Raw genomic sequence first — 19,945 nt, forward strand, 5'->3', positions numbered from 1 at the left:
AGGAGTGGAGGAACTGACCTTGGCTTCTGAGACAGCACATGCACAGTACGCGGGCCTGACCCCCGGGGGCAATCTCGACCCAGCTAACACACACAGGCTACCCACCACTTGGGAATCTCAGATAAAACAGTCCTCGCCAAGCAAGATAAGTAACTTTGTCTATATTCCTGGGTGCTACTCTCTTCAATCTGTTTGATCCCTCCCCTCCCCTTGCCAGGCTGCTTCATTAACATTGGAATTTCCTGGGCCAGAGAGTGAAGTGCTCTGTGGTTTTTTTGTTTGTTTGTTTGATTGCTTGTTTTGTCTTTTCCTAACCCATTCTCCTGGCCTGAGATAAGCAGCTACAAAAAGCCCAGGGACCAAGAATCCTTCCCTGACTTCCCAAAATTGGACTAAAAATACAGAACCAGCTCTAGCCAAGCATATGAGATCCACAGTCTTGGGCTTTCATCCCTACAGGGAACAAGGTGGCTATTATAATGCAAAGGCAATTCTGATAGTGATCTGACTGTAATTGTTTTAGCGGATTACTGGAAAGACCAATTTCCCAGGTCTGGTATCTCTACCTATTAATCAGAGCCCTCACTTACCCACAACAGGAAACTGAGAGCTGAAGCTCCACCCAAACCACCTAACCTCCTGCCATAGGGGTCTGAGGATAGTGACATCTACCAATCTGTAGAGGTACATGCACTGGGTGCCTAAGGTACAGCTGCAGAGCCCACCCACCAAAGAGCTTTAGGAAAAGAGACACACCTATCTCACTGGCACTTGGGGGAAGCCTGTCAGCATCCTGCGCCCCTGGAATGTGACTCCCTGCTGCTACTAGAATCTGGTGCACACAACTATCACCACTACTCCTCTAAGCGAATAAGTGACAGTTTACCCCACACACTTGGTGACCCAAAATCAGAATCTACTCAAGAATAGTGAATGGACTCTTAAGCTTATATTTCTGGGAATGGCCCAAACCAGCTGGTAATAGGACATAAGTGATTCAAAGGCAACAACAATCAAGACAGCACAATCTAGTAGCCCATCTACGTATATTGAAAGAAAACAAAACAAGATAAAACTCAGTGAACAAATATAAAATAAATCATTACAATATCTTATAGATGGCTCGGAGACAGCAGTTGATATCAAACCACATAAAGAAGCAGACCATGATTGCTTCTACAACTCCCCAAATTAAAGAATCAAAATCTTTCCCAAATGAAGATACAACCCTGGAATTGCCAGATGCAGAATATAAAAAACTCGTTTACAGAATGTTTCAAGACATCAGGGATGACCTCAAAAATGAAATAATGCAATCTACAGAAAAAGCCAAGGAACACACTGATAAAGCAGTGGAAGAAATCAAAAAGATTATTCAAGAACATAGTGGAAAAATTATTAAGCTGCAAGAATCCATACAGAGACAACATTCAGAAATCCAAAAGATTAACAGTAAAATTACAGAATTAGACAACTCAATTGAAAGTCAGAGGGGCAGAATCGAGGAATGGGAATGCAGAGTGGGGGAGTTGGAGGAAAAAGCAATGACACCAATATAGTTGAAGAAAATCAGATAAAAGAATTAAAAATAAATGAAGAAACCCTAAGAATCACGTGGGACTCTATCAAGAAGAATAACTTGCATGTGATTGGAGTTCCAGAACAAGGAGGGATAACAGAAAATACAGAGAGAATAGTTGAAGATCTGTTGGCAGAAAACTTCCCTGACATCATGAAAGACGAAAGGATATCTATCCAAGATGCTCATTGAACCCCATATAAGATTGATCCAAAAAGAAAATCAACAAGACATATTATCATCAAACTTGCCAAAACCAAAGATAAAGAGAAAATTTTAAAAGTAGCCAGGGATAAAAGAAAGGTCTCCTACAAAGGAGAATCAATAAGAATAAGTTCAGACTACTCAGCAGAAACCATGCAGTCAAGAAGGCAATGGGATGACATATATAGAGCACTGAAGGAGAAAAACTGCCAGCCAAGGATCATTTATCTAGCAAAATTTTCTCTCAAATATGAAGGTAAAATTAAAACATTTACAGATAAACACAAGCTTAGAGAATTTGCAAAAACCAAACCAAAGATACAAGAAATACTAAAGGAAATTGTTTGGTCAGAAAATCAATAACATCAGATAACAGCACAACACAAGGTCACAGAACAGAACATCCTGATATTAACTCAAATAAGGAAATCACAAGAACAAATTAAGATTAATTTTAAAAAGAAAAAAATGCCCAAAATAGGGAATCCTTGAAGTCATTATATAAAAGATCACAATAATCAAAAAGAGGGACTAAATACAAGAGGCATAGAACTGCCACATGGAGAGTAAAACAAGGCAATATACAACGATACATGTTAGGTTTTTACTTAGAAAAATAGGGGTAAATATTAAAAGAGGTCTAACAATTCCATAACTCGAAATAAAAACCAAGAAAAACATAACGACCCAGCAAACATAAATTTGACTACAATGAAGATGAAGAACACACAATTTACAAAGAAAAACGTCACAGCACAAAAAAGTAAGTGGAAAAATGAAATTGTCAACAACACACATAAAAAGGCATCAAAATGACAGCACTAAACACATACTTATCTATAATTACACTGAATGTAAATGGACTAAATGCAGCAATAAGGAGACAGAGAGTCTCAGACTGGATAAGGAAACATGATCCGTCTATACACTGCCTACAAGAGACACACCTTAGACTTAGAGACACAAACAAACAAAAACTCAAACGAAGGAAAAAAATAGATCAAGCAAACAACAAGCAAAAAAGAGCAGGAGTAGCAATATTAATTTCTGACAAAATAGACTTTAAAATTAAATCCACCACAAAGGATAAAGAAGGACACTACATAATGATTAAAGGGACAATTGACCAGGAAGATATAACCATATTAAATATTTATGCACCTAATGACAGGCCTGCAAGATACATAAAACAAACTTTTAGAGAACTAAAAAGTGAGATAGACACCTTCACAATTATAGTATGAGACTTCAACACACCACTTTCGCAGAAGGATAGGACTTCCAGTAAGAAGCTCAATAGAGACACAGAAGACCTAATTGCTACAATCAACCAACTTAACCTCACAGACCTATACAGAACACTCCACCCAACTGCTGCAAAGTATACTTTTTTTTCTAGTGCACATGGAACATTCTCTAGAATAGACCACATATTAGGTCATAAAACAAACCTTTGCAGAATCCAAAACATCAAAATATTTACAAAGCATCTTCTCAGACCACAAGGCCATAAAAGTGGAAATCAATAACAGAAAAATCAGGGAAAAGAAATCGAATACTTGGAAACTGAACAATACCCTGCTCAAAAAAGACTGGGTTATACAAGACATTAAGAAGACAATAAAGAAATTCATAGAATGCAACGAGAATGAAAACACTTCCTATCAAAACCTCTGGGACACAGCAAAAGCAGTGCTCAGAGGTCAATTTATATCTATAAATGCACACATACAAAAAGAAGAAAGAGCCAAAATCAGGGAACTGTCCCTACAACTTGAACAAATAGAAAGTGCGCAACAAAAGAATCCATCAGGCACCAGAAGAAAGCAAATAATAAAAATCAGAGCTGAACTAAATGAAATAAAGAACAGAAAAACAATTGAAAGAATTAACAAAGCCAAAAGCTGGTTCTTCGAAAAAATTAACAAAACTGGTAAACCATTGGCCACACTGACTAAAAAAATAAAAGAAAGGAAACAAATAACCCAAATAAGAGACGAGATGGGCCATATCACAACAGACCCAACTGAAATTAAAAGAATCCTCTCAGATTATAACAAAAAATTGTACTCTAACAAATTTGCAAACCTAGAAGAAATGGATGAATTCCTAGAAAAACACTACCTACCTAAACTAACACAATCAGAAGTAGAACAACTAAATAGACCAATAACAAAAAAAGAGATTGAAAAAGTAATCAAAAAACTGCCAACAAAAAAAAAAGCCCTGGCCCGGATGGCTTCACTGCAGAGTTCTACCAAACTTTCAGAGAAGAGTTAACACCACTACTACTAAAGCTATTTCAAAGCATAGAAAATCATGGAATACGATCTAACTCATTCTATGAAGCCACCATATCCCTGATATGAAAACCAGGTAAAGACATCACAAAAAAAGAAAATTACAGACCTATATCCCTCATGAATGTAGATGCAAAAATCCTCAACAAAATTCTAGCCAATAGAATTCAACAACATATCAAAAAAATAATCCACCACAACCAAGTGGGATTTATACCAGGTATGCAAGGCTGGTTTGATATTACCAAAACCATTAATGTAATCCACCATATAAATAAAACGAAAGACAAAAACCACATGATCTTATCAATTGATGCAGAAAAGGCATTTGACAAAGTCCAACACCCATTCATGACAAAAACTCTCAGCAAAATAGGAATTGAAGGAAAATTCCTCAACATAATAAAGCGCATCTATACAAAGCCAACGGCCAACATCATTCTAAATGGAGAGAGCCTGAAAGCATTTCCCTTGAGAACCGGAACCAGACAAGGATGCCCTTTATCACTGCTGTATTCAACATTGTGCTAGAGGTCCTAGCCAGAGCAATTAGGCTAGACAAAGAAATAAAGGGCATTTGGATTGGCAAGGAAGAAGTATAATTATCTCTATTTACAGGCGACATGATCTTATACACAGAAAACCCTAAGGAATCCTCAGAAAACTACTGAAACTAATAGAAGAGTTAGGCAGAGTCTCAGGTTACGACATAAACATACAAAAATCGCTTGGATTCCTCTACATCAACAAAAAGAACATCGAAGAGGAAATCGTCAAATCAATACCATTCACAGTAGTCCCCAAGAAGATAAAATGCTTACGAATAAATCTTACCAAAGATGTAAAAGACCTATACAAAGAAAACTACAACATACTAGTGCAAGAAACTAAAAAGGACCTAAAAAAAAAAAAAGGATCTACATAAGTGGAAAAATATACCTTGCTCCTGGATAGGAAGGCTTAACATAGTAAAAATGTCTATTCTACCAAAAGCCATCTATACATACAATGCAATTCCGATCTAAATTCCAATGGCATTTTTTAATGGGATGGAGAAACAAATCACCAACTTCATATGGGAGGGAAAGAAGCCCCGGATAAGGAAAGCATTACTGAAAAAGAATAAGAAAGTGGGAGGCCTCACTCTACCTGATTTTAGAACCTATTATACAGCCACAGTAGTCAAAACAGCCTGGTATTGGTACAACAACAGGTACATAGACCAATGCAACAGAATTGAGAACCCAGATACAAATCCATCCACATATGAGCAGCTGATATTTGACAAAGGCCCAGTGTCAGTTAATTGGGGAAAAGATAGTCTTTTTAACAAATGGTGCTGGCATAACTGGATATCCATTTGCAAATAAATGAAACAGGACCCATACCTCACACCATGGAGAAAAACTAACTCCAAGTGGATCAAAGACCTAAACATAAAGACTAAAACAATAAAGATTATGGAAGAAAAAATAGGGACAACGTTAGGAGCCCTAACACAGGCATAAACAGAATACAAAACATTACCAAAAATGATGAAGAGAAACCAGATAACTGGGAGCTCCTAAAAATCAAACACCTATGCTCATCTAAAGACTTCACCCAAAGAGTTAAAAGACCACCTACAGACTGGGAAAGAATTTTCAGCTATGACATCTCTGACCATCTCCTGATCTCTAAAATCTATATGATTCTGTTAAAACTCAACCACAAAAAGACGAACAACCCAATCAAAAAGTGGGCAAAGGATATGAACACGCACTTCAGTAAGGAAGATATTCAGGCAGTTAACAGATACATGAGAAAATGCCCTCGATCATTAGCCATTAGAGAAATGCAAATTAAAACTACGATGAGATTCCATCTCACTCCAACAAGGCTGGCATTAATCCAAAAAACACGAAATAATAAATTTTGGAGAGGCTGCAGAGAGATTGGAACTCTTATACAGTGCTGGTGGGAATGTAAAATGGTACAGCCACTTTGGAAATCTATCTCGCGTTTTCTTAAAAAGTTAGAAATATAACTACTGTACAACCCAGAAATCCCACTCCTCGGAATATACCCTAGAGAAATAAGAGCCTTTATACGAACAGATACATGCACACCCTTGTTCATTGCAGCTCTGTTTACAATAGCAAAAAGCTGGAAGCAACCAAGGTGTCCATCAATGGAAGAATGGTTAAATACATTACGGTACATTCACAGAATGGAATACTACGCATCCATAAAGAATGGTAATGAATCTGTGAAACATTTCATAACATGGAGGGACCTGGAAGGCATGCTGTGTGAAATTAGTCAGATGCAAAAGGCAAATACTGTATAAGACCACTATTATAAGATCTTTAGAAATAGTATAAACTGAGAAGAACCCATTCTTTTGTGGATACGAGAGGGGGGAGGGAGGGAAGATGGGAGAGGGTTATTTACTGATTAGTTAGTAGATAAGAACTACTTTAGGTGAACGTAAGTACAATACTCAATACAGGGAAGGAGCTCAACTGGACTGGACCAAAAGCAAAAAAGTTTCTGGGATAAACTGAATGCTTCGAAGGTCAGTGGAGCAAGGGCGGGTGTCTGGGGACTATGGCTTAAGGGGACTTCTAAGTCAATTGGCATAATAAACTCTATTATGAAAACATTCTGCATCTCACTTTGAACTGTGGCGTCTGGGGTCTTAAATGCTAACAAGAGCCCATCTAAGAAGCATCATTTGGTCTCAACCCACCTGGATCAAAGGAGAATGAAGAACACCAAGGTCACACGATAACTATGAGCCCAAGAGACAGAAAGGGCCACATAAACCAGAGACTACATCATCCTGAGACCAGAAGAACTAGATGGTGTCCGGCCACAATCAATGACTGCCCTTACAGGGAGCACAGCAGAGAACTCCTGAGGGAGCAGGAGAACAGTGGGATGCAGACTCCAAATTCTCATAAAAAGACCAGACTTAATGGTCTGACTGAGACTAGAAGAATCCTCGCTGTCATGGTCCCCAAACTTTCTGTTGGCCCAGGACAGGAACCATTCCCGAAGACTACTCATCAAACATAGAAGGGACTGGACAATGGGTTGGAGAAAGATGCTGATGAAGAGTGAGCTACTTATATCAGGTAGACATTTGAGACTGTATTGGCATCTCCTGTTTGGAGGGGAGATGGGAGGGTAGAGAGGGTTAGAAACAGGCAAAACCGTCATGAAAGGAGAGACTGGAAGAAGGGAGCGGGCTGACTCATTAGGGGGAGAGTAAATGGGAGTATGTAGCAAGGTGTATATAAGCTTATATGTGACAAACTGACTTGATTTGTAAACTTTCACTTAAAGCACAATAAAAATTAAAAAAAAAAAAAAAAAACCTAAGCTAGTGTGGGCAATGTGAGTGAATGCTTGTATTCTAAGAGGTCAGCCTGCCCTGGATCAAGCTGCTCCATTGCCCTGTTGAGAGTCCAGGTGGCCCCTAGAAGCAGGCTCGAATTGAGCACCTATAAAATGCTGCCTTTCCTTAAGGCAGCCTGGGGATGTTGTGCTTCAGATGATCCTTAAGTAGTCCAGGAATTTAGTGTTTCCAGGTATCTTACCTAATGGTTCTGTTTCAGTCTCCTGGGCTGGGAGTGAAGCCAACTTGGCATTTCAGTGGCTATTGGCATATGTCCTCCTTATGTAAGGCAATTTTCTTTGGTTCTCCTAGGACCTAAGCAACTTTTTCCGGCCATTCTCTTTGCCCTCCTAAATCTCAGGGGTGGAGCAAGGTGGAAGAGGCTGACTAGCAGCACTGGTGCCCAGAAGTTGGAAGCCATCAGCAGGTGTACAGTGTTTACAGGGAGGTTGTTAATTGGATTGAAGGAAAAACCTCTGAGTGTATGAACGGGCCTGGCAGCAGGAAAAAGCTTTATTGGCTTTTTCTCTACCCAATGTTAGCAGAAAGTAGCCAGATTAGTTACAAACCCTTATCCCTTAATACTAAGGTATTGCTACAACTCAAGGGGGGATTGTAACCTGACCCTATAAATGCCAATAAATTTGCATTAGTCCTTAAACTAGCCCAAGCCAGATTTGGCCTGCCCCACATGCACAGAAGGGCCAGCTGTGACTGCTAATTGACCTCAGTGGAGGACGCAGCAACAGCTGGAATGAAACAGAAGAAAAATCATCACCCTGTTCCAAAGAGAGCAGTCCAACAAGAACCACATCATGTCCTGTTTTCTGACATCCTAGAATTTTCCCCCCACAGTATGCCTGTGAGGCCTCCATCTTATCGCGTAAATCACATACAAGCAAGCCCTGCTTCCCTGTAGCTCAGGAAGTGGGATCTGAGGAACTTCCTCCCTGTTCCTTGCTCTGCACATTGCAATAAAGTTACTTTCTCTTTCTCAAAGGCCAGTGTCCAGCTGAGGATGCCAGACAAGGACCCACCTTCCTGGGTTCAGTAACAATCTTAAATTATACTTTTTTGTCTGTTTTCCTACATTCCTAGTAAAAAATCAGGTCTTATCCATACCATATAGAATTTTTCTTTTTTTTAGTCTGGAAATCCATAGTCTATGAATTCTGACTTTGAGGTTTCAATACTGTCCTCAGATATGTTTAGCTGGGGATTAACTTTCTTTTGCTGACAATTATAAAGTATTGGTATTCAAGACTTTATTGCTCCCTGATTTCACTCTGGTACTGGGTTCACACCAGGTTAATGCCCTGTGAGTTGTAAAAGGAGACATTAAGATGACAGAGAGTGCTACATCTAATATTAACATTAGCATCTTCAGTGAATATTGACTGCTCCTAACAATAGCTTGATATATTATTATGCTAACAAACTATCTCCTTACTCTGTGCTCAATAAAACCTCTTAGCTCACCAAGACTAGGAGAGTATTATAGAGATGGCAGTAAATAAGAAAATATAAGCTGCCGTTTGCTTAAGAGTGTGGGTGCTAACCAAAAACATCAGCAGCTTGAATCCATCAGCCCCTCGTTGGAAATCCTATGAGGCAGTTCTACTGTGTTCCATAGGGTCGCTATGAGTCGAAATTCACTTGATGGCAGCAAATTTTTTGGTTTTAACCTGCCATGCAATATATAAATAAATATATGAATTTATTAATATATAACACTTGTTTATTATATGTTGACATTGACACTGCTAAGTACAATTATTGGACAAAATTTAATTACCTATTCAAGGTTCTTAGTGTACATTGCCAGATACGTGTCTATGTACATATCCATCTATAGAATATTATGATGGCAAATTCAGCAAAACTTTGCCAGCATTTGTTATTTGTTCTTATTTTTTAATTTCCAATTATGAAAGGCAAATATCTTCTCACCTTTTAAACTTTTACTTAATAACTTCATATTTCATGTTAAATAATTTTTAAATATTTAATATAAAATATTTAGTAAGCTTGTTAAAATAAAAATAGGCACTTGCTTTATTAAAATGTTTTTGTACTCTTTGATATTAATAAATTTATTTAAACAATTTCTTCATTGATATGCTTATTTTCTTTGTGATAGTTTTTAGGATGAATCAATAGGAGAATTTATAAAACATAAGCGTATGTGTATATTAGATAAGACATTTTCAGAATATTCTTCTCAAGAGGGTATATATTTTTTTTTCTTTTTGTCTTGTGCTTTAAGTGAAAGTTTACAATTCAAGGCAGTTTCTCATACAAAAACTTATACACACATTGTTATGTGACCCTAGTTGCTCTCCCTGTAATGTGACAGCATTTTCCTTCTCTCACCCTGTATTTCCCGCGTCCATTCAACCTGCTCCTGTCCCCCTCTGCCTTCTCATCTCACCTCTGGACTTAGTCTCATGTGTTATTTGAGCTAAGAAGCACACTCCTCACCAGTATCATTTTATGTCTTATAGTCCAGTCTAATCTTTGCCTGAAGAGCTGGCTACGGGAACGATTTTAGTTTTACGCTAACAGAGAGTTTGGGAGCCATCTCCTCTGGGGTCCCTCCAGTCTCAGTCAGACCATTAAGTCTGGATTTTTTTTTTTTACTAGAATTTGAGCTCTGCATCTCATTTTTCTCATCAGGGACTCTCTGTTGTGTTACGTATCAGGGCAGTCGTTGGTGATAACTGGGCACCATCTAGTTCTTCTGGTCTCGGGCTGATGTAGTCTGTGATTTATGTGGCTGTTTCTGTCTCTTGGGCTCATATTTTGCTTGTCTTTCATATTGTGCATTTTCCTTTGCTCCAGGCTGGTTGGGACCAGTTGATGCATATTAGATTGCTGCTTGCTAACGTTTAAGACCTCAGACACTACTCACCAAACTGGGATGCAGAACATTTTCTTAATGAACTGTGTTATGCTGATTGACCAAGATGTCCCCTAAAACCATGGACCCCAGACCGCGCCCCTGCTACTCTGTACCTGGAAGTGTTTGATTGTATTCAGAAAACTTCTTAGCTTTTGGTTTGGTCCAGTTTTGCTGACTTCCACTGTATTGTGTGTTGTCCTTACCTTCACCAAAAATAATTCTTGTTTTACTATATAGTTAGTGAATACCCTTCTTCCTCTCTCCTCACCCTCATACCCATCAATGACTGTTTTCTTCTGTGTTTAAACCTTTTCTTGAGTTCTTATAATAGTGGTCTCATGTAATATTTGTTCTTTTGTGACTAATTTCACTCAGCGTGATGCCTTCCGGATGCCTCCATGTTATGAGATGTTTCATGGATTCATCTTTGTTCTTTATCATTGCATAGTATTCCATTGTGTGAATATAGCATAATTTGTTTATCAATTCATCTGTTGATTGTTACCTATGTGTTTCCATCTTTCTGCTATTATAAACAGTGCTGCAGTGAACATGGGTGTGCATGTATTTATTCATGTGGTGGCTCTTATTTCTTCAGGATATATTCCAAAGAGTTGGATTGTTGGATCATATGGTAGTCCTACTTCTAGCTTTTTAAGGAAGCTCCAAATCTATTTCCAAAGTGTTGCTCAGCTGTGGATAAGTGTTCCAGTCTCCACAATCTCTCCAACATTAATTATTTTGTGTTTTTTGGATTAACGTGGGCCTTGCTGGGGTGAGATAGTATCTCATTGTAGTTTTGATTTGCATTTCTCTAATGCCTAATGGGAAACCCTGATGGCAGAGTGGTAATGAGTGGGGCTGCTAACCAAGAGGTTGGCAGTTCAAATCCACCAGGTGCTCCTTGGAAACCCTATGGGGCAGTTCTATTCTGTCCTACAGGGTCACTATGAGTTGGAATTGACTTGGCAGCAATTTTTTTTTTTTTTAATGCCTAATGACCACGAGCATTTCCTAATGTATCTGTTAGCTGCCTGAATGTCTTCTTTGGTGAAGTGCTTGTTCATGTCCTATGCCCATTTTTTAATTGGGCTATTTGTCATTTTGTTTGTTGAGGTTTTGCAGTATCTTGTGGATTTTAGACACTAGACGCTGATCAGATCTGTCGTAGTGAAAATCTTTTTCCTAGTCTGTACATTGTCTTTTTAGTCTTTTGGTGAAGACTTTCGATGAGCATAAGTGTTTGATTTTTAGGTGCTCCCAGTTATCTAGTTTCTTTTCTGGTGTTTGTGGATCATTAATAATGCTTTTTATACTGTTTATGCCATGTATTAGTGCTCCTAGTGTTGTCCTTGTTTTTTCTTCCATTATCTTTATCATTTTAGATTTTATATTTAGGTCTTTGATCTATTTTGTGTTAGTTTTTGTGCATGGTATGAGGTATGGGCCTTGTTTCATTTTTTTGGAGATAGATATCTAGTTATACCGCACCGTTTGTTAAGGAGACAGTTTTTTCCCTAGTTAACAGACTTTGGGCCTTTGTCAAATATCAGCTGCTCATATGTGGATGGATTTATGTCTGGATTCTAAATTCTGTTCCATTGGTCTATGTGTCTGTTGTTGTACCAGTACTAGGTTGTTTTGACTACTGTGGCAGTATAGTAGGTTCTAAAATCAGGTAGTGTGAGGCCTCCCACTTTGTTCTTCTTTTTCAGTAATGCTTTACTTATCTGGGGCCTCTTCCCTTTCCATACGAAGTTGGTGATTTGTTTCTCCATCTCATTAAAAAGTGCCTTTGGAGAGAGATAGTGCCAAGATAGCAAAGTAGTCAGATGCTTCCTGTGGTCCCTCTTACAACAAAGACTTAAAAAAAAAAAAAAAAACAAGTGAATCAATTATACACGACACCTTGGGGCCCTGAAAATCAAAGGCAAAGTTAAGGAATAGGACTGAGCACCAGAGGGAGGGAGAAATGGTTCAGAAGAAGCAAGGTGTTGCCAGACCTGACCTGGGGGAATCGCCACCACCAGGCCTATTCCACTGCTACAGCAAGTGCAATGAGGCAAGCAGAGGTGTTTAGGACTTGTTTTCCACCTCAGGGGAGGCCAAACAGTGGAGACTGCTCAAACTTCCAGAAAAAAGCGAGAAGCAGCTCATAATTGGCAAACAATATGTACCTGCATTTAGCCTACTGACATCCAAAAATACCCCTCCAGGAAAAACTTCTCAGCCACTTCCTTGCTCCCTTCCCACTCTGCACTGGGTCTGAGCTGACTACCTCCTGTGGGCCAGAGAAAGGACCTTGCATTCATCCTGAGCCATTCTCCCAGCTTTGGAGAGGGAAAAAATTAACAAACATGGAAAAAATAATCTGCTGGTTCCCCTAAGCCAGGAACTCAGGGCAGAAACAGCTCCTTTGCCTAGGCATAGGCATAAGGGGTTCACAGACTTTGAGTGCCTTTCACCACTGCATAGACCTCTGTGGGCCCATTTCAACAGCATAGCCCCTCATTAGCGCCGTACTACAGGGTATATACCTGAAGTCTATCTTCAATTGTTTCAGCTACATGGTGGAGAGGCGATTTCATGACATTTAACACTGCTCTGCCTATTAAGCAGGGTCCTCACTTATCCACATCAGGAGCCTGAGGACTGGTGGCTCCACCACCCATGACACCTAGGCATCCACAACAGGGTTCCAAGGATAAGTGGTGCCTCCCAGTCCTTACAGCCAACAACACTGGGTGCCCACAGTCCAGCTGCAAAACCCACCCACCTACGCATTCTAGGGAACAGGGACACACTTTCCTCACAGACACTGAGGGCCAGTTCTCAGCCCCCTGCCTTGCTTAGCACATGACCACCTACTACAGCCAGATACCTGTGCCTACACCAATCACCCCTGCTTGTCTACGGCTGTAGGTGAGAGCCTGCACCACACACTTGGTGACTATTTGGACACATGAGCTGAACCCATATAGGAAAAGTGAACAGACTTCTGGGCTCACAAGCCTAGTTATAGCTCTAACCACCTGGTGACAGGAAGTTAGAGCATCAAAAGAGCCAATAATCAAACTAGTTCACTCAAGCAGCCTAGTTGGGCATACCAAAACAAAACAAAACAAGAAACTAGGACACAGTAGGCAAACTTAAATACAATAACTTATTGATGGCTCAGAGACAACAATCAGTATCAAGTCACATAAGAACGCAGACCACTATGGCTTTAGCAAGCTCTCAAAACAAAGAATCAAGACACCTTCCAGATGAAGAGAACTTCCTGGAATTACCAGAGGTAGAATACAAAAAAATAATATACAGAACTCTTCAAGCGATCAGGAAGGAGATCAGGCAAAATGCAGAATAAGCCAAGCAGCACACAGTCAAAGCATTGGAGGAACTTAAGCAGATTATACAAGAGCACGGTGGCAAATTTAATAGGCTGTACTAATCTGTACAGAAACATCAAACAGAAATTCAGAGAATTAACAATAACATATCAGAATTAAACAATTCAATAGAAAGTCGTAAGAGTAAAATTGAGGCAACGGAAGTCAGATTTAGTGAGCTTGAAGATAAACCACTTGGCACCAACATATTTGAGGAAAAATCACATAAAAGAATTAAAAAAAATGAAGAAACCCTAAGAATTATGGGGGACTCCATCAAGAGGAGTAACCTATGAGTGACTGGAATACCAGAACAGGGGAGAATAACAGAAAACGCAGAGAGAATTGTTGAAGATTTATTGACAGAAAACTTCCCTGTTGTCACAAACAATGAGAAGATATCTATCTAACATGCCTATCAACCCTACATAAGGTACATCCAAAAGAAGGTCACCAAGACATCTTATAATCAAACTTGCCAAAACCAAAGATAAAGAAAGAATTTTAAGAGGGGTCAGGGATAAACAAAAAGTCACCTACAAAGGAGAGTCAATAAGACTAAGCTCGGATTACTGAGGAGAAACTATGTAGGCAAGAAAGCAATGGGAAGAGATACATAAAGCCTTGAGGGGGAAAAAAAAAACTGCCAGCCAAGAATTCTATATCCAGCAAAACTGTCTCTCAAATATGATGGAAAAATTAGGACATTTCCAGACAAACAGAAGTTCAGGAAATTTGCAAAAACTAAACCAAAATTGTGAGAAATACTAAAGTGAGTCCTGTGGTTAGAAAGTCAGTTACTTCAGATAACAACCCAAAACTAGTACACAGGACAGAGCAACCAGATATCAACCCAGAAAGGGAAATCACAAAATAAGTCAAAGCTAAAATGCTCAAAACAGGGAAACAAAAGTAATTATGTAAAAATGACAACATTAAACCAAAAAAGAGGGACTAAAAAATCTAGTCATAGACCTTCCATATAGAGAAGAATCAAGGTGATATAATGAAATAAAAGATTGGTTTAAACTTGAAAAACAGAGGTAAATATTAAGGTAATCACAAAGAAAACTAACAATCCTACACATCAAAAAAATAAATAAAGACTCAGCAAATACAAAATCAACGACAATGAAATAGAGCAAAAGAAAGTATATAATGAATTATGATGTTGGTGAAGAATATTGTATATACCATGGGCTGCCAAAAGAAGGGACAAATCTGCCTTGGAAGAAGTACAGCCAGAATGCTCATTAGAAGCAGTGATGGCAAGCCTTTGTCTCACATAATTTGAACACTTTATTAGGAGGGACCAGTCCCTGGAGAAGGACATCATGCTTGGTAAAGTAGAGGGTCAGCAAAAAAGAGGAAGACCCTCAAGGAGAAGAATTGATATAGTGGCTGCAGCAAAGTGTTCAAACATTAACAATAATTGTGAGGATGGCACAGGACCAGGCAGTGTTTCGTTCTGTTGTATGTATGGTCATTATGAGTGGGAACTGTCTTCATGGCATCTAGCAGCAGCAACAACAAGGAGCCCTGGTAACGCAATGGTTAAGTGCTCAGCTGCTAACCAAAAAGTGGGAGGTTGGAACCCACCAGGTGCTCCACTGGAGAAAAAACTTGGCAATCTGCTTCTGTAAGGATTACAGCCTGGGAAACCCTATGAAATAGTTCTACTGTGTCGTATAGGGTCACTATGAGTCAAAATCAACTCAACAGAACACAATAACAATGTTAGTATGCTCTCCACCTGGGAAAAGACCCGTGGTGATGGTGAAAATTCCTTTTCCTACCCCACCTCTGGACAGGAGAAAGGAGTTCCTTTCACCCTATTCATATTGTTCTAGGGTCCCCAAACAATGGGACAATTTAAAATAGTGATGACAACATGAATGTTTGAAATGACCAAATAATAATCCTTTCTATTTTTGGCATATAAATCAGAAGACGTCAAAAAGAAAAAAAAAAAGCAAGAGTGAAGTTGCTATAATAAAACACTTTCCATTGACATTTGGCTTATTAAGTATACATTGCTCAATATTCTCATCTTAAAAAAAAAAATTCCCGTGGAGTTGATTCCAACTCATGGCCACCTTGTGGGACAGAACAGAACTGCCCTGTGGGGTTTCCAAGGAGAGACTGGTGGATTCAAACTGTGGACCTTTTTTGTCTGCAGGTGAGCTCTTGACAACTGCACCACCAGGGCTCCATTGTCATCTAGAAAAAATTAAAAATAGCAATTATTATGGATTGAATTGTGGCCCACCCAAAATATGTGCTGGAATCCTAACCTTTATACCTGTAATGCCATGTGGGAATACGGTTTTCTTTGTTATGTTAATGAGGTCATATCAGCATAGGGTGTGCCCTAAACCTAATCACTTCTGAGTTATTAGGAACAGCATAGACAGAGACAAGCAAGCATATATGGGGGAAGAAAGATGCCACATGAAGATTGCCAAGGAACCCAGGAGCATAGGGACTACAGAAAAAAAAAGAAAGGATTTCACGCAGAACCCACAGAGACTTCCCCTAGAGCCAGCACCTTGAATTGAAACATCTAGTCTTCTAAATTGTGAGAAAATAATTTCTCTCCTTTAAATCCCCCCCCCCCCAATAAAAATGCCATTGGAATTTGAATCAGGATTGCATAGTATCTATAGATCACTTTGGGTAGAATAGACATTTTCACAATGTTGAGTCTTCTTATCCATGATCAAGGTATGTTTTTCCACTTGTGTAGGTCTCTTTCAGGAAACCCTGGTGGCATAGTGGTTAAGCGCTATGGCTGCTAACCAAAGGGTCGGCAGTTCGAATCCACCAGGGGCTCCTTGGAAACTCTTTGGGCAGTTCTACTCTGTTCTACAGGGTCACTATGAGTCGGAATCGACTCGAGGCCACTGGGTTTGGTTTTTTGTTTTAGGTCTCTTTTGGTTTCTTGCAGTAGTGTCTCCTAGTTTTCTTTGTATAGGTTTTTTTCACATCTGGCTAGATTTATTCCTAAGTATTTTATCTTCTTGGGGGTTATTGTAAATGGTATGGATTTGGTGATTTCCTCTTCGACTGTCCCTTCGTTGGTGTGGAGGAATCCAACTGATTTTTGTGTTTATCTTGTATCCTGATACTTTGCTGAAATCTTTTATTAGTTCCAGTAGTTTTCTTGTGGATTTTTTAGGGTTTTCTGTGTATAAGATCATAAACCAAAACCAAACCCGGTGCCGACAAGTGGATTGCGACTCATAGCGACCCTATAGGACAGAGTAGAACTGCCCCATAGTTTCCAACGAGTGCCTGGCGGATTTGAACTGCCGACCCTTTGGTTAGCAGCCGTAGCACTTAACCACTACGCCACCAGGGTTTCCATATAAGATTATATCATCTACAAATAGAGATACTTTTACTTCTTTCTAAACAATTTGTGCGCCCTTTATTTCTTTTCCTAGCCTAATTGCTGTGGCTAGGACTTCCAGCACAATGTCGAATAAGAGTGGTAATAAAGGGCATCCGTGTCTACATCTGTTCTCAAGGGGAATGCTTTTAGACTCTCTCCATTTAGTGTGATGTTGGCTGTTGGCTTTGTATAAATGCCCTTTTCTGTGTTGAGGAATTTCCCTTCTATTCCTATTTTGTGGAGAGCTTTTATCATGAATGGGTGTTGGACTTTGTCAAATGACTTTTCTGCATCAATTGATAAGATCATGTGGTCCTTTGTCTTTTGTTTTGTTTATGTGTTGGACTGCATTGATTGTTTTTCTAATGTTAAACCATCCCTGCACACCTGGTATAAATCCCAATTGGTCACCGTGGATTTTTCTTTTTGATATGTTAATTTTTATTGGCTAGAATTTTGTTGAGAATTTTTGTGTCTAAGTTCATGAGGGATATTGGTCTGTAATTTTCTTTTTTTGTGGTATCCTTACCTGGTTTTGGTATCAGGGTTATGCTGGCATCATAGGATGAGTTTGGGAGTATTCCATCCTTTTCTATGCACTGAAATAACCTTTAGTAGTAGTGTTAACCCTTCTCCGAAAGTTTGGTAGAATTCTCCAGTGAAGCCGTCAGGGTCAGGGCTTTTTTTTTTTTTTTTTTGGCGGGGGTTTGGGGTGGTGGTAATTGCCTTTTCAATCTCTTCCTTTCTTATAGGTTTATTTAGTTGTTTTCCAGTTTGTGTTAGTTTAGGTAGGTAATGTGTTTCTAGAAATTTGTCCATTTCCTCTAGGTTTTCAAATTTGTTAGAGTACAATTTTTCATAGTATTCTGTTATGATTCTTTCAATTTCATTTGAGTCAGCTGTGATATCTCCCACCTCATTTCTTATTTGGGTTATTTGCTTCCTCTCCTGCTTTTCTTCAGTCAGTCTGGCCAGTGGTTTATCGATTTTGTTGATCTTTTCAAACAACCAGCTTTTGGTCTTGTTAACTCTCTTGATTGTTTTTCTGTTCTCTATTTCATTTAATTCTGCTCTAATTTTTTTTTTCCTTTCTTCTGGTGCCTGAGGGGTTCTTTTGCTGCTCTCTTTCTATTCGTTTGAGTTGTAGGGATAATTCTTTGATTTTGGCCCTTCTTTTTGGATGTGTGCATTTATTGCTATAAATTGACTTCTGAGCACTGGTTTTCCTTTGTCCCAAAGGTTCTCATAGGATTTGTTTTCATTCTCATTTGGTTCTATGATTTCTTTGTTCTGCCCTTAATTTCTTCTATAACCCCATAGTTTTTAAGCAAGGTATTGTTTTAAGCAAGTGTTTGATTTTTTTCTTTACTTTTTCTGTTATTGATTTCTACTTTTATGGTCAGAAAGGATGCTTTGTAATATTTGGATGCTTTGGATTCTGTTAAAGCTTGCCTTATGGCCTAATACGTGGTCTCTTCTGGAGAATGTTCCATGGGCATTGGAAAAGGAAGTATACTTGGCTGCTGTTGGGTGGAGTGTTCTGTGTATGTCTCTGAGGTTAAGTTGGTTGATTGTGGCATTTAGATCTTCCACGTCTTTATTAAGCTTCTTTCTGGATGTTCTGTCCTTCACTTAAAGTTGTGTGTGGAAATCTCCTACTATTGTTGTGGAGCTCTCTATCTCTCTTTTCAATGCTGTTAGAGTTTGTCTCATGTATTTTGGAGCCCTGTCATTGGGTGTGTAAATATTTATTATGGTTATGTCCTCCTGGTGTATTGGCCCTTTAATAATTATATTGTGCCCTTCCCTATCCTTTGTGGTGGATTTTACTTTAAAGTCTATTTTCTCAGAAATTAATATTGCCACTCCTGCTCTTTTTTGATTGTTGTTTGCTTGATATATTTTTTTCAATCCTTTCAGTTTTAGTTTGTTTCTGTCTTTAGCTCTAAGTTGTATCTCTTGTAGGTAGCATATAGACGGATCATGTTTTTTAATCCCTTCTGCCACTCTCTGTCTCTTTATTGGAGCATTTAGCCCATCTACATTCAGCACAATTATTGATAGGTATTTTTAGTGCAGTCATTTTGATGTCTTTTTTTGGTGTGGTGTTGACAGTTTTTTTATTCCACTGAATTTTCTGTGTGAAGTCCTCTTTATATATTTTCCTGTTTTTCATTGTTGTTTGTTGTGTATTTGCTGCATCTTTATGTTTTTCTTTTTTTCTCTTTTTGATGAATAGGGTTGTTAGTTTCATTTGTGGTTACCTTAATATTTATCCCTATTTTCCAAGTTTAAACCACCCTTTTATATCTTTATATTGTCTTGACTTCTTATCCATATGTAAGATTATAGTCCTTCTTTTTTGTTTTAATGTTGTCATTTTTTACATAATAACCTCTGTGTTTTCCTGTTTTGAGCATTTTAGCTTTGATTTATTTTTGTGATTTCTGTATCTGGGTTGATTCTGGTTGTTCTGTCCTGTGTTCTCACCTTGGGTTTTTATACGACGTTATTGATTTTCTAACTGGAGGAATCCCTTTAGTATTTCTTGTAATTTTGGTTTAGTTTTTGCAAATTCCCTAAACTTCTGTTTGTCTGGAAATATAATTTTTCCATCATATTTGACAGACAGTTTTGCTGGATATCTAATTCTTGACTGGCAATTTTTTTTTCCTTCAAAGCTTTATATTTGTCATCCCATTGCCTTCTTGCCTACATGGTTTCTGCTGAGTAATCCAAGCTTAGACTTATTGACTCTCATTTGTAGGTAACCTTTCTTTTATCCTCAGCCATTC

This window comes from Loxodonta africana, chromosome 2 (genome assembly GCF_030014295.1).
Source record: "Loxodonta africana isolate mLoxAfr1 chromosome 2, mLoxAfr1.hap2, whole genome shotgun sequence".
NCBI classification, from domain to species: Eukaryota; Metazoa; Chordata; class Mammalia; order Proboscidea; family Elephantidae; genus Loxodonta; species Loxodonta africana.